At 39.5% G+C, this 15556-nt stretch overlaps 1 protein-coding gene and 1 long non-coding RNA gene across 2 annotated transcripts in view; both read right to left on the reverse strand.

Moving 5' to 3' along the window:
- Positions 1 to 15556, reverse strand: part of tsnare1 (T-SNARE Domain Containing 1) — a 596230-nt gene that overhangs the window by 239525 nt on the left and 341149 nt on the right. The window lies entirely within an intron of this gene.
- On the reverse strand, positions 2552 to 5255 carry LOC122548898. The gene is made up of 2 exons (XR_006311358.1): positions 5187 to 5255; positions 2552 to 3819 (listed from the first exon to the last, which is right to left on the reverse strand). It is a non-coding gene; the product is annotated as an uncharacterized LOC122548898 (long non-coding RNA).

Raw genomic sequence — 15556 nt, forward strand, 5'->3', positions numbered from 1 at the left:
AGAAAAAACAAATTCACAGGAGTTTTACCTCCTCCCCAGCGTTGCAGGCAGCTTTGAGACAAAGTCTTAGAGTTACAAGAGCACAAAGGGAGGCCTTTTCACTCCATCAAATCTCTACCTGCTCTCGCTGACAGCACTCAGCCCCATTCCTACAAAGCCCTGAATCCAACTTCCATCTAAAATCATTGATTGCTTCCACTTTTATTACCCTTGTTGGCAGAAAGGTTCCAGATCATTTCCTCTTGTTGGATTAAAAAGCTCCTCCTCAGAGTTTCACTGTCTCTCTTGCCTTAAACCTTAAATCTTTTTTACTCCTGTCCTTCCGACTAAATGAACAGCTTGTTTTTTTTTGCCCATCCTTTCAAAACCTGTTGTAAACATTTATTTTGTGCATGTTTACACAAAAAAGAAGGCCCAGAAGGATTCTAACAGGTGAGCATATTTTTTAAAAAAAATATTTTATTCTCCCTTTTATGTGACAAACTCGCTAAGAACTGTGTGAAGCATTATTCAATGCCAATTTGGAAAGTAAATCAAAATGCCCTTGGGCCGCTCAGTTGATAGATTCAACCCCAATGCTCTTTAATACAAACGTTAGATAGGTGTACACTTACCTTTATTAAGAGAATTCAGGATTGGTTCAGCTTCCCTATTGGAAAAATATGCCAGCCAGTATAGTACTGAGCCAAGATAATACATTTATAATCTTCAATTATACTGAGTTAGAGAAAGTCAACAGTGCAATTGGGTCTGAGGTGAAAACGGGATAAGGTGAATCAGCCAGGTTTTCCTGCATTTGATCTGCATTTGAAAATGCCTTGTAGTAACTGTTGAATGAGAAGAGGGTTTGTCGACATGTAATGCTTTTTGTGGTCAAGTAGCCTTGCAACAATTTCATAGGTTCACTACCCACTGAGTGAAGAAATGTTTACTCATCTCATTCCCAAATGGTCTACCCCATGACCTGAGGCTGTGTCCTCTGGTTCTACACTTCCCAATCAGAGAAAACATCCACCGTGCTTCCAGTTTGTCCAGGCTGTGAAAATTTTCTGCATTTCCATCAGAATCTGTCTCTAAACCCTATTGAATCCAGGCCCAGTTGAACAAATCCCTTCATAAGAGAGTCAGTCCAATGAATCTCCATGACACTCCCTCTTTGCAAAATATATCCTTTCTTATGAGGTGAAAACTGAATGCAATACTCAGGTGTGGTCACTGCAGCAGGATATCCCAACTTATGAACATAAATCCTGTTGCAATGATGACCAACATACCATTTACCTTCTGAATTGCAGCTACACCTGCTGTCTACTGACTGGTGTATAAGGACATCAGAGCTTTATGTATATGCAGACTTCCCAGTGCATCACCAGTTAAAAACTTTTATGCTAAATCATGATCTCTCAATCAAATTTCACTTATTACCTTTCTACTTCCTGGTAATAGTTTTGCTTCCTCAAATCAGAACTCCTTTGCAGGTTCTCATCCTCCGACAATCTATTTTAAATATTCTCCAAACAAAACGAGCCACTCTACATGCACAATAAGAGTTCCATTTCTGCTAAAATGCAATCTGTTCATCTTGCACAGATCCCACCTGCCCCAGCACCAGTCCCTCAGAAGTTTGATATCATCCTTCTTATGCCAGTTCTCTAGTCGAATTGTTCAATTCTCCTATTCCTATGTTCACCAGCACAGGGAACTGAGAGCAATCTCAGATTACTGTTTATGAGATCTTGCTTTTTAATCTAATTGCTACTTCCTTAAAATCTACTCTCCGAACTTCACCCCCTTCCTTCTCGTGTTAGCAAGTGGGACATAACCTCTGGTTGGTCACCCTCTCTCAGAAAAAAACGTTCCACAGGAATTCCAGCACACCATTAACCCTGACCCCAAGGAGGCAGTCTACCAAATTGCTGTCACATCTAAGACAGCAGAAACACTTGCGTGTTCTCTCAATTAAAATCCGCTGTCACTGAAGTTCTAAAGAAGAGTCATACCAGACGCAAAACATCAGCTCTGTTTCTCTCTCCGCAGATGTGGCGAGATATGCTGAATTTTTCCAGCATTCTCTGTATTCGATTCTGCCAACACTATTGCCTTTGCAGTCTTCTTCCTCCCCTCCTGCATACTTGAGCCAACTCAGGGCATTGAATTAGCTCATCTGCACCCTTTGGATGAAACATTATCTTCACCAGTATCCAATATGTAAAACTGATTCGAGAGAGATATTATCTAAGGTGATGTTTGCACTGCCTGCCTGGTTCTCATACACTGCCTCATAATCGCCATTCCCTAACTGCCTGCACCCTATCAAGCTGTGGAGTGGCCATCTTATTTATTGTGCAACCCACATTTGCAGTTGCCCCAAAGTGATTCTCGCATCTGCTCAAGTTCTGAAACTTAAGCAATGGCTGAAGTCAAGGTCATGTATCTATATGGATATGATGAGTCACTGGAAGTCATTCAGACAGACGTGTCCCAGAATATCATGTTCATCATCAATGAGGCAAAAGGCATTGTGAGTTAGCTGGAATAAAATAATAGGAGCTAAGGTAGGAGGAATTTATTGTCTTTCAAATATATCCATACAGCTTTGGTGAAGAATGCGTAACATAAAATCTAATCGCAGAAGTACTACATATTGCTTTTGTAAATGAAGAAGGTCTGAAAAGATGCAGCATATCATTTTCACATTCAACAGACAGTTCAAAGAGATAAGAGGCAAGGAACATTAGCACTTGGCAATTTTAATACATTCATCGAATCAACACCGACAAATTACCGCTACAATACAAATGGGAAATACATTATTGATTTATTTTGTTCCAGAACTAATTTGTACAGAAGATTAGAAATCACCTCATGCATATGCTGGATGAGGTGATTGTTTTATTACTTAATTTCACTGCTAACAACCACTCCTGTTGTCCATTGCTTGGGTCTTCAAAATAAAACTAATTCATTACATGTATTATTGTGGTGGACTTCACTGTCAGTAACGATGCTGCAATCAGTTTTCGATATCATTCCCTTTGTTTGTAGTACTAATCTACCTCCACTTGTATTTTTTGTTAAACCTCCCTCCTCCTCATCCTTTAATTTCCTCCTCTCATAAAAGCCTTTAAGATATCTGCTCTCCTTAATCACCTATATTCTAACTGCTCCACCATGAGTGGTCATATATTCAGCTGTCAAGGACCTAGGTTTTGGAAATACCCATGCCTCAAATTTTGTTTTGCTCCTTTAAGATGCTCTTTAAATGAAGACATTTTAAAAAAATTTGTATCAAGGGTGTACGTGTCACTGGCCGGATCATCATTTCTTGACCATCCCTAATTGCCCAGAGAGTAGTTAAAGTTAACCACATTGCAATAGGCCTGGAGTTGGATGGCAGAATTCTGTTTTTAAAGGACATTAGTGAACCAGGTGTGTTGTTACAACAATTGACATTAGATCATCATTAGGTTAGGGGTTTATTCCAGATTATTTATTAACTTTATTCAAACTTTACCATCTGACATGGTGGGATTTGAAGCCATATCCCCAGCCATATTACTAAGCCACTGAGATTTCCATTGTACCACTGTCACACCTTCACTGTCTTATGGTGTCAAACATGCCCCCACAAGACAGTATAAAAGACTTCGATAAATACAAATTATCATTGTTATGGTATTCACTCCTGCCAGTGCTTTCTTGACTCAACTGGTAACATTCATAATTCAGCTGCAAAAAGAAGGGATTGCTGTATATCGGTGCTCCTTCAATCCAAGATGTGATGCAGTGACTCAGGCAAATATTAAAGATCTCATGGCTCTGTGCAAAGAAAAGCAGGAATTCTCCAAATCAATCCATTCCTCCCTCAAAGAGACATTCTCAAAACATGGATCAACTAATCAGTCATTTCTACTGTCATACAGTAATTCAGCATGAAACAGACCCTTCGGCCCAACCAGTCCACGCCAAACATAATGCCAAACTAAACAAGTCCCATCTGCCAGCCCTTGGCTGATATCCCTCCAAACCTATGCTATTCATGTACTTATCAAAGTGTCTTATAAACACCATAACTGTGTCCACATTCACCACTTCCTCATGGAGTTCATTCCACATACGAACCACCTCCCATAAAAAAATTGTCCCTTGTGTCATTTTTAAATCTCTCGCCTCTTCATTTAAAAATATGCCTCTTAGTCTTGAAAATGTACCTATCATTAACTCTATCTATACCCCTCATAATTTTATAAACCTCTGTAAGGTCACCTCTCAACCTCCTAAGCTACAATGAAAGAAGTCCCAGCCTTTCTTTATTACTCAAACCTTTCTTTCCTGGCAACACATGATAAATCATTTCTGAACCATGTCTAGCTTCATAATATCCTTCCCACACAAGCGACCAAAACTACACAAGCTACAGAAGAGGCTTCACAAATGTCCTGTACAACCTTAACATGACTTCCCAACTCCTATACTGAAAGGAATGAGCAATGAAGGCAAGCGTACTAAAAGCCTTTCTAACCACCCTGTCCACATGTGATACCTGAATTGTGTACCTGAACCCTCTGTTCTCGAACATGTCAGGATTTTGTGAAATGTGAAACGATTGGTGTATTTGACTGCAGAGATGTACTTCAAAATGATTGATCATGGAGTTGAAATATTTCAAAGCAGTGTAAGATACAAAATGCATTTTAAAAGGAAATTATCCCACAATATAATTTCACCTTGCATCTCATCTCTCCAATATCCCAAGCAGGTGACCTGTTCCTTTATGTGAATCTAGAAATGTGAACCTGAGTTCCAGCAGGTTAATTGACTGTGGGAGTGAAATGAGACTGACCCTGTTTCCATCTGATATCCAAACACATGTAGAGTAAACATAGGGAGGGCATTTGAATTATTTTTAGCATTCTAGCAACATAGACTGGAGATTGAATTTGATACCAATAAGGAAGTAGTCTTACTCTCAGGGAGTTAAATGACACTGGAAAAGGGTTCCTAACCCCTGCCAATTATGTGGTGAGATTGGTCAAAATATCTTCCAGGCAATGTTTCTGGAAACTAGAAAGAAGGTCCTTTGTATACATGATTATATGTGCATTATCCTTGATTATTATGACCGACAATTAAATCTAATTATAAACCTCATTTGTTTCTGCTATTCAGAGAAAAAAAAGTGTTACCAATCGCAGGCTGAAGATATTGGAGTTGGCAAAATATTCTGTCAAACACCATAAATCCTGAACCAGCAACTGAGGAAATAAAGAACAAAAGAGAAAAAAGTGAAAACCCGGTGAGGGGTAAGAAGTGGGAAGGTAGAGTAAAAGAGAGGGGAGATGGAGAGAGAGGACAGCGTGAGAGGGAAGAGAGGAGACAGACAGCAGTAGGGAGGGAGAAAAAACAAATTCAGAAAGGGAGAGACAGAAATTTAAAATTGGGAAAAGGAGAGTGAGAAATGCACAAGATTAAAAAGCAAAAGCATTAAAAAAATTCATGTAAGACTTGGTACTAATGTTATTTATTAATTGTTTAATTTTGTAAATCGCAAAAAGCTACACCATTAAATAACAATTTCAATTACAGATTATTTGTGTATTTTGCTGAGATATTTGTTATCTCAGATTGTAGTCGATGATGTAGCTTTTACTATAAAGGTGCAGCTTTTACTATAACATTCCTTATTCTGAAATCCTTTATGTTTTGTATCATTTTATTTGTAAGGTTCTATTAGAAAACTGAAAGCCAAATATAATTTAATATTGCTTAGACATTTTTGTAGATTCCCTACAGTGAGGAAACTGGTCATTTGACCCAACAAGTCCACACTGACCCTCTGAAGAGTAACTCACCGAGCCCCATTCCCCTACCATGGGTAAATGACATGTGAAAAACATCACATGAACAATGGCATGAGATCAGCCATCACAGTTTGAAGGAGGGATCAGGAAGGTTTACTAGACTGAAACCTGGACAGAGCGATATATGTTATAAGGAAAGGTTGAACAGACAGGAGGATGGAAGGGAGAGGAACGACTTAGAATCATTAAAACCCTACAGTGCAGATAGAGGCTATTTGGCCCATTGAGTTTGCACTGACCTTCCAAAGACCTTCCCAATTCCCACCCTATTCTCATAACTCTACATTTACCACAGCTAACCCACCTTGCTTGGGCATTATGGGGCAATTTAACATAGCTAATCCACCTAACCTGCACTTCTATGGACTGAGGGAGGAAACTCACACAGATATAAGGAGAATATACAAACTCCACACAGACTCTACCCATGGCTGGAATTGAACCCAGGTCCCTGGCATTGTGAGTCAGCAGTGCTAATCACTCAGCCACTGGACCTGTACATAAGGATTGATGTACACAAGGTTCTGAATGGGCTTGACAAAGTGGACCTGGAAAGGGTGTGTCCTCTTCTAGGTGGGCATTGTTTTAAAATGAAGCATTGCTCTTTAGGGTGGAGCAGGTGTTTTGCTTTCTGTCTCAGATTGATGTAAGAATTTGGAACCCTGTATCTCAGAGGTTAGGGGAAGTAGGCCATTGAATATCTTTAAGGTGGAAGTACATTGATTCCCTTGTCTAACAAGAGTCTAAGATTATTGGGAAGGTAGACAGGAATGTGCATTCTGAAACACAAACAGATCAGGCCTGATCTTATTGAATTGGAACAAGCTTAAGGGGTTGTATATCCGCATATGATCAAATGTTTAAGATTATCTAAAATAAGAGGAGCAACCACATTTTTAGTCTATTCCTGACTGCCTTACAAAAGTGCCAGCAAGACATTTTCTTCACACAAATAAGTGGCAGCCTACCTAGTTCAGAGGCCCTCAACAACCACTAAAGTGGGGGAGATGAGTCATATGTTCTATATAAACTTCACTAACAGTTGTATTTTAGAGACCAACTTTTTCAACAAAAAAAGTGTGTGTTCACTGATACTTAAGTAGTACAGTCACCAGCTGAACGCCACACTAGTTTTTGGTACTTGACTGATCATGAACCATGGCAAAAGTGAGGACTGCAGATGCTGGAGATTAGAGTCTAGATTAGAGTGGCGCTGGAAAAGCACAGCAGTCAGGCAGCATCTGAGGACCAGGAGAATTGACAATTCGGGCAAAAGCCCTTCATCAGGAATGAAGGCAGGAAGCATCCTGGGTGGAGAGATAAATGGGAGGGGTTGGGGCTGAGTACAATAGGTGGATGGGAGTGGGGATGAAGGTGATAGGTCAGAGAGGAGAGTGGAGCAGCTAGGTGGGAAGGGAGATTGGCAGGTAGGACAGGTCACGAGGATGGTGCTGAGCTGGAAGGTTGGAACTGAGGTAAGGTGGAGTGAGGGGAAATGAGGAAACTGGTTAAGTCCACATTGATGCCCTGGGGTTGAAGTGTTCAACGGCTGAAGATGAGGCGTTCTTCCTCCAGGCGTCGCGTGGTGGAGGAGGCCCAGGACCTGCATGTCCTTGGCAGAGTGGGAGGAGGAGTTAAAATGTTGGGCCACGGGACAGTGGGGTTGATTGGTGTGGATGTCCCGGAGATGTTCCCTAAAGTGCTCTGTAAGAAGGTGTCCAGCCTCCCCGATGTAGAGGAGGCCGCATTGGGAGCAAAGGATACAATAAGTGACATGTGCATGTAAAAGTTTGATGGATGTGGAAGGCTCCTTTGGTGCCTTGGATGTAGGTGAGGGGGAAGGTGTGGGTGCAGGTTTTACAATTCCTGCGGTAGCAGGGGAAGGTGTCAGGAGGGGAGGGTGGGTTGTTGGGGGGTTTGGACCTGACCAGGTAGACGTGGAGGGATTGGTCTTTGCGGAAAGCAGAAAGGAGTGGGGAGAGAAATATATCCCGGTGGTGCGGTCATTTGGAGGTAGCGGAAATGTCGGCGGATGATGCAAAAGTTGGTAGGGTGCAAGGTGAGGACCAGCGGGATTCTGTCTTTGGTGTAGTTTGAGGGCGGACGTGCGGGACGTGAATGAGATGGGTTGGAGGGTATCTTCAACCACGAGGGAAGGCGAATTGCGGTCTTTAAAGAAGGAGGCCATCTGGTGTGTTCTGTGGTGGAACTGGTCCTCCTGGGAGCAGATATGGCAGAGGCGGAGTAATTGGGAATACGGGATAGCATTTTTGCAGGAGGTAGGGTGGGAAGAGGTGTAAACTATGTGGTTGGTGACCATGGTGCTGAAATCAGCAGTAAATATGTGACCCAGATTATCCACTTGTAAAGATTTAAATGGAAAAAAGAGTAACTGTGGAAAAACCTGCCCACCCACTAACTCTGCTCTTCATTTTGAGACTATCAAATTGTTATTATTTGGTCCCCAAAGCTCACTTTCTCTAAACTTCAAGGCCCTGCAGAATAGTGTTATGACCTTTTTTTAAATGTTATTGTCTTTGTAAGTTGCTTCTCCAGTTTTCAAGTTTCCCCTTTAAAGCAAAACCTTTCTAACACACGCTAACCCACTCCTCCCCACTTTAGCTTTTCCTCTGCTACTCTCACAGCAGGGAACATCTCCAACAATATCCTTCTCATGGACTATATTCATTTTTTTTACACAAAAGAAACAAAAACCATAAGAGGATGTGGACCAGAGGGAACTATTCCACTCTCAACACACTCCGGGGAGCCAGTTTTAACAGTGGCTGACATCTAAAGGAAAATAGTCAAAAGAATGTCAAATGGTGAGCTCTTATTTCAGTCCAAAATACCACAACTGCACATTGTAATAATTCCAAATATAGCGACCTTGCTGGGCTTGGCATTAATGGCAGGACAGACATGGAAAGATTGAACCTTACTGCTTCAGAGCCTACAAGTAGATACGGTACCAGTGATTTATTTCTGGCAGTTCAGAGACAATTTCTTTTATGCCTAATATTGTAATTACATGCTCACATATTTTGAAGTTCCAGATAGCCCTGGACAGCATACTGTTTAAGAGAAAACTCAACACAATTTCCACTGTTCAATTCCTCTCATCACAATATAGATCGCACAGTAAAGATTTCTGTTATTAGTCTGCCTCTCAGTGCTATTCCTCATTGTAACAAACTGCACAAGGTAAAGGTTCCTATTCTTCATGCTATTTCTGCTTCTCAATAAATATATTCCTTCCCCATGCTTGAAAAAAGGTCACCACATTATTGTTGTTCAAATAATGACTTTCTCTCATGCTTGGACCATGATATTTACTTTTAAATGGTATAATTTGTGCATTTTTACCTTCAGAAAATCTCCCTTCCATTTTTAAATAAATCACCACATATTTTTTACATAAACCTTCAAACATCATTTTAAGTCCCTTTCTCAAACAATCTTTAGCAAAGTCCTTTCTTAGGTTTATTCTACCGATGCTTCCACTTTTAAAGGAAGAAATCCCGACTCTAATTGTTTCCATTTCTCTCCTGTTCGCATAAAATGCCTACAGCAATAACTATAATGCTACTTTAGTTCTCATCCTTTCCCTTGTAGTTATATCACTTATTTTTAAATTTTTAAAAATTTTTTTAAAGTGAATTTTCGAAAATCGTTACTCATGCTTCCTTTCAAAATACATTTCTTAGCTGAGTATTCTGAAGCTGATATCATTGTTTAAACTTTGCCAAGTTTCTCCTTTTAGCTTAAGTTCATGCACGACTGATTGTAACTGGAGGAATTTATATTAACAGGCTGGAAAATAGCCTCTGGGTGGGACTACTTGATTCACAACCAAATTAAAGCCACCAGTCAGGCTTCTTGTGATGTGATGGTAGTGTCTCTCTGAGCCAGGAGTCCCAGGTTCAATCCCGTCTATTTCAGAGATATGTAATGACATCTCTGAACAGGTGGAATGCAAAATATCTATTAAAAACAAAATTCTGGATGTCACTATTTTACAGTATCCACTTTCAGTCAACTGGTCACTTTTAATAAGCAAAGTGGTATATTTTGTAGGGCTCTCCACTCCTGCTGAATATTTCATGGAGGTTACATGGCCTTTCTCCCATTTTCTAAACCTGCCACTGAGACATGTTGATTCACATGCACTGCCCCCCATACTTCTGCACAACCCCTCCTGGTTCTAATCCAGGTAATTGGAGCATATTCTAATATCCTCTGAACTTGCCTAGACCCTAACTTTTATATTTATTTAAAGACAAGTGTAAGATGCTGTGTTCCAGATGCAATTCAATTGGTCCACCATTCGGCTTTAATCAACACTTTATTCTTACAACATTGTTAAAATACAAAAGGAAAAATTAACATACTTTATTCAAATACTTAACAAGGTAATGTACTATTTAACCACTTATCATCAACTGTTCCAATCTAGACAGCATCCCACAAACACACCCTTTGGCAAAAAGTGCAATTTGTGATGATTTTCACATGCTGTCTCTCTCTAGTCCAGGAGGAGGAAGCAACCTGCCCCTTCTGATTTTTAAAATGAAACCTTGCTGTCTGAGCCATCACTCTCGCAGCTGGGAACTCAAACCTTTAGCTCAGCAGCCTACAGAAAAATCTTCTCAACTAAGTGAAAGCATAACTGAAAGCCTTCCTAGGTCTGAATGAGCCCTGATTCCACCTACTCATGGTTCTTTTGTCTTATTTAAAAAGAAACACCTAGGGCGAACTCAAAACTGAAACCAACTGCCTGGCTGAGGAGACACTCTGGCACCACTGTGATACCCTCATCTGCAAGAGACATAGCACAGAATACTACTCTTGAAAGCACAGTCTCATCACACTAAGCTTTAGAGAGTCAGGACATAATTACTCGAGAGCAACTTAAGGTACTCACTTAAGGCAACTTAAGAATTCCTGCTTGCTGCAGTAACCAGTTTACTTGTGTGACTGATCTAGTTCGGGTTCCAGTCAAGGTACTTTTCCAGTTAACATGATACAAGCAAAATTCAGCTGGAGCCACACATCCCCTGGATCCACATTAGCAAGTTGTGTATTTATCATTTGAACCTTACAAGTTTTATGCAGCTGAGGGCCAGGCCCCCATTTTGACTTATCCTTGGACTGACATCTTTGGGTGTAAATAGTGGTGATGTCCAGCAGACACCAATTTCTTTCTTAGAGTTTTGTGAGGCAGAGATCAGTTTGGGAATATGTTTGAACCTCAGAATCAGGTAGGTTTCTTCAAACTTATTTGGCAAACATGGCGTGACAACCCTCCATAATCCATACTGTCATTTTGCCAGCAGTTTTTCTTGTACTTTTCAATGTCAACCTCCATTTCTAAAATTATTGTGGCATGATATTAGGGATTTGTCTTTTTATAAGTGGCCACTGCTGTTAACCCTCATCTATTCTGCCCTCATGATCTGCTGTAAGTGCAATAATGGGGGTTTTTAGCTTCAGCGGGGTATTTGTAACTTATGAGACAATACTCCTGTTAGCTCCTATAACATAAGAATGAAATGTGGATAATGTAGAGTCTGAAAGATGCAATGGAACTTTATTATAGCTCATGATATAGATAGGAAAGATTTAGAGGAATATGGTCCAAATGTAGGCAAAAAAGACTGGTTCAGTTTAGGAAAGCTGGTCAGCATGGATGAGTTGAGCGCAAAGACCTGTTTCCATACTGGATGATTCTATATGTAGATTTATTATAATTATAAGCACTTATGCTTCTGGGCTCAGCTAAAGAATTTGGATGTAAGCTGTAGCATACTTATGTTATTAAGTCACGCTGCAAGCGATCTCAGTAAGAGATAAAGACCTTTATACCATCGGGTCACACATGGTGATGATATCATGAACATGTCCCTTAAAGGCATATTGCTTAATCATTGTGAGGCAGAACACAACACGCAGGTAAAATGTCTGAATTATCTCTGTTCATCCCATTCCTCTCAGTTCACAATGTACGCAATGAAAGTTAATATTAATTATCTTTTAATCCTATCCATAGATGTACATTTTGCTCTCAAATTTCTAACTATTAAAGTTGTTTGTTATATTGAGGCATGAAATGTGAAAAACAAAATCTCACTCATTATCATCAATATAATATGCAGCTAGGAGAGATTAAAGCCTGAGATGCAAAACCAGTAATCCTGAATTTAACATAGAAAGGATACTCTGTTTCTAACTTACATTGCTGTTACACATTTTCAAGTATGGGCGATGAACATTAAGGCAGAATGATGATGACTTCAGGATAAATTTACATTCATATGAAGCGGGGTTTGTCTGGACAATAATAAGTCAGAATATTCATATCTATTGTGCGTTTTATAATAACAATAGCTTTGAAAGAAATGTAAGATTCTCTGTAACAAACTCAGTGAGTATACCAGAACATTAGAAGCAAGAAAGGAAAGTCAAATGGATCTGAAGCAATCAAGAATACCCACGTTCACAAGTTAACAAATGAAGGAAGCCATTCAAGTCATTTTAGCTCTTTAATCATTTGGAGGAGAAAAAAATACTCAAGACTACTTAATCATTTCATTTGTACCTTGTAGAATGGGGCCGCTGAAGTAGACATTTTAAGTTTGTTTGAAAGACAAATAGACGCATCTCAAGAGGAAAGGGATTGAAGGATGCGATGAAAATATCAGCAGTTGGCATTTATCTATGTGGAATGAATGGCTTGTTGGTCCCTCTGGACTTTTCTCATTCATCAAATCTCTTGTGTCTTTCACAATGCACATTAGATAACCACAATGCTAAGTTTGATTTACTGGGCTCCAGTGGAATAATGTCGAATATGATAATATAATAAAATAAAGAACTGCGGATGCTGGAGACTGGAAAGAAAAACATAAGTTGCTGATGAAACTCAGCAGGTCGGGCATCAACTATGGGAAGAAGGCAGAGTTAACATTTTACCTCCTGATGAACAGTCACCATATTCAAAATATTAACTCTGCTTTTTTCTCACAGATACTGCCAGAACCTGCTGAGTTTTGCCAGAAATTTCTGCTTTTGCACTGAATATGCTAATATATTTTCTAATACCACAGAGAACTATGTTCCACAATTTAATCTACTGAAAGTCATCAATCTGACATGAAACGTGGAGTTTTCACTGCCTGTAATTAAACTTTACTTGTTACTCCTTTCTTTATAAACATATATTGTACACTATGCATCTTCGTAACATCTACTACTTTCCTCTTAACATGAAGAGGAAATCATAAATAATTCCAATACCTTTCTGCCAGAATTAATTTAGTGAATTAGACTTCGAGCTTATGTTGGTTTTCGCAGGTTTGATTGGGGAGGCATTAGAGGTGATGATTTAGCCCTCTTGGGATACAAAGAACAATCAGCTTGACTTCTCACTTCTGATGCCTATCTGAAATATCTGGTGGAGGTGGTAAATGTGGATAGCTGGAGAGGACAAGAGCAGGCTTAGCTGTGAGACACCGCATGTCTAAATCACTTATTAAATTCAAAAAGAATTTGGGCACTTGGACAAAACACTACAGAGAAGCCTATGGTTATGGAATTGCAGTCTTGAAGAGATGACCAACTGCAGCAAGTCCACAATAGGTAAAATAGGAAGATGTTATACCACAAATGATTTGGTGATGGGAGAAATAAAACGGTGTTCAGCTGTGTGTAAGAGCATTTCTGGGTATAAAAGAAAAGTCGGAAGATATGATGAGTTAATGCTTACTGCCTCAGGGCAACTCCAACACTGTTTCTGAATAATTAATCTGATGTACAAACCTAAAAACTCAGGAGACTGCAAGATACATAGCAATTCCAGCTTCTGAGACTTGGGTATGAATCTAGACTGGATTGAGCAGACAAGAAGGTGTCCTGAATACAATGCTCAAAATTGTCCCTAGTTAGAGATAGCAATAAGGTGGATCTAGTTGAGCAAAATATGGAATTAAGTCGAGGGCTGCCTGTTATTGAAAATATAATCTATACATCGATGCAGAAGGACACTTTTCTGTCAGATTGTGGTCAAGTTGCATTTACTTTGAACGCTTACTCTGAAACTAACTAATGCTATGACGATCCAGAGTGAATGTTGACTCTGGTGCATGTTGCAAAAGCATGTTTCATTTCTCACAGCTGAAGAAGTTAGAAAAATATTCATCCCATCTCTAAAAACAGCATAATTGATTGCCTCATTCTGTTATATCCTAGGAGAAAACAATATCCTTGAACCATCCTACAAGGATCAAATATTAAAAAACAATTGAGTTTAAATTCGACTGGCTGACATGGATACCAACACAGTAGACTCTAGTGTCTAAATGAACCCATTCACTTTTTTAATATAGGAATAATAGATCATTAAAGACCAAGCCTGTCATTCAATTCTTTAAAAGATGCTCCACTTCCAGAACTGAATGTGCACAAATTATAGCTTTTGATGGAACCCATATAGATGTAAAATGAATCAAATGGTTTTCACGAGCCATGTTTACTTCTTGGGAGAAGGATACTATGTAGAACATAGATTAATCTGCAACTTCACATATTATATTGGCTGTGTCTCGTATTACGACAAGGGGTAAACTCTCCTGCTTAATCTAAACCAGCAACAGAGAAAAGATTTATCCCGTGCAGTAATCTGTGGAGATTCGAGAGGTCAAGAACTATTTAAAGTAAACATTAACAACTTTATTTGTTAAAATTTAACAGAGAATAATTAACTAACAACTATTTACAACTCCTTTCTGAAAACTATCTTTTACTTTCCCCTTCTCCAATACTAGTCTGATAAAATCTCCCAATTAAAGTTTACTAAAAATTAAGTTCTTAAAACAAGCCAGATATCAAATCTTCTCTTCCTCAGTCTTCTTTACTTCTTCTTTGGGATTTCTGTTTCACAGGTCACTGATCGATCAAGGTACCTTTACGAGAGGTTTTTTTGGGGACAGTCTCCCATGCTGGTGGCTTGGCCGTTCTCCTCCCAACTCTTCAATTTTCCCCAGTCATATACTCCCTAAGCATCAGCTTTTAAGATTGTCAACATATTAAATTCAAACTTGATTGGAATTTGGTATTTTTCAGGGTATAATTTAAACTGATTGGCTAATTCTGTTTTGTCATTTCCAGGCAACCAGCTAATCTAGCTTTGACCAAGTGTTACATTCAGAACACTTGGTGCTGTCAGATAGTTCTGCTTGTGTTTCACTCACTTAAAGGTACAGTACATCCACATCTTCATAACACTTGCACCTGAGGGGTTTGTAATATATCAGACTTCCTGCACTGTCAACTAGTTTGGGTTCCACCAGAGCCACTCAACTCCTGACCTCACTACTCTATGTTTGAAGTAAGGGTGTAAAGAGTGAAATTCCAGGAGGTGAGGCAAGAGTGAGTGCCCTTGACATCAAGGTTGCGTTTGACCAAGTGTCAATGGCAATTAGGTGAAAACTTCTCCACTGGTCAGAGTCACACTTGGAAGACAGTTGTCCCCATTGAAAGTCAGTCACTTAATCTCCAGAACATCTCTCCAGTGTCTTCTTTGAGGCTCAACCATCCTCAGCTGCTTCATCGTAAAGTCAGAAGTGGGATGTTCACTGATGATTGTACAATGTGCAGTACCATTCATGACTCCTTAATTACTAAAGCAATCCATATCC

The sequence above is a fragment of the Chiloscyllium plagiosum genome, chromosome 4, assembly GCF_004010195.1.
Source record: "Chiloscyllium plagiosum isolate BGI_BamShark_2017 chromosome 4, ASM401019v2, whole genome shotgun sequence".
Lineage (NCBI taxonomy): Eukaryota > Metazoa > Chordata > Chondrichthyes > Orectolobiformes > Hemiscylliidae > Chiloscyllium > Chiloscyllium plagiosum.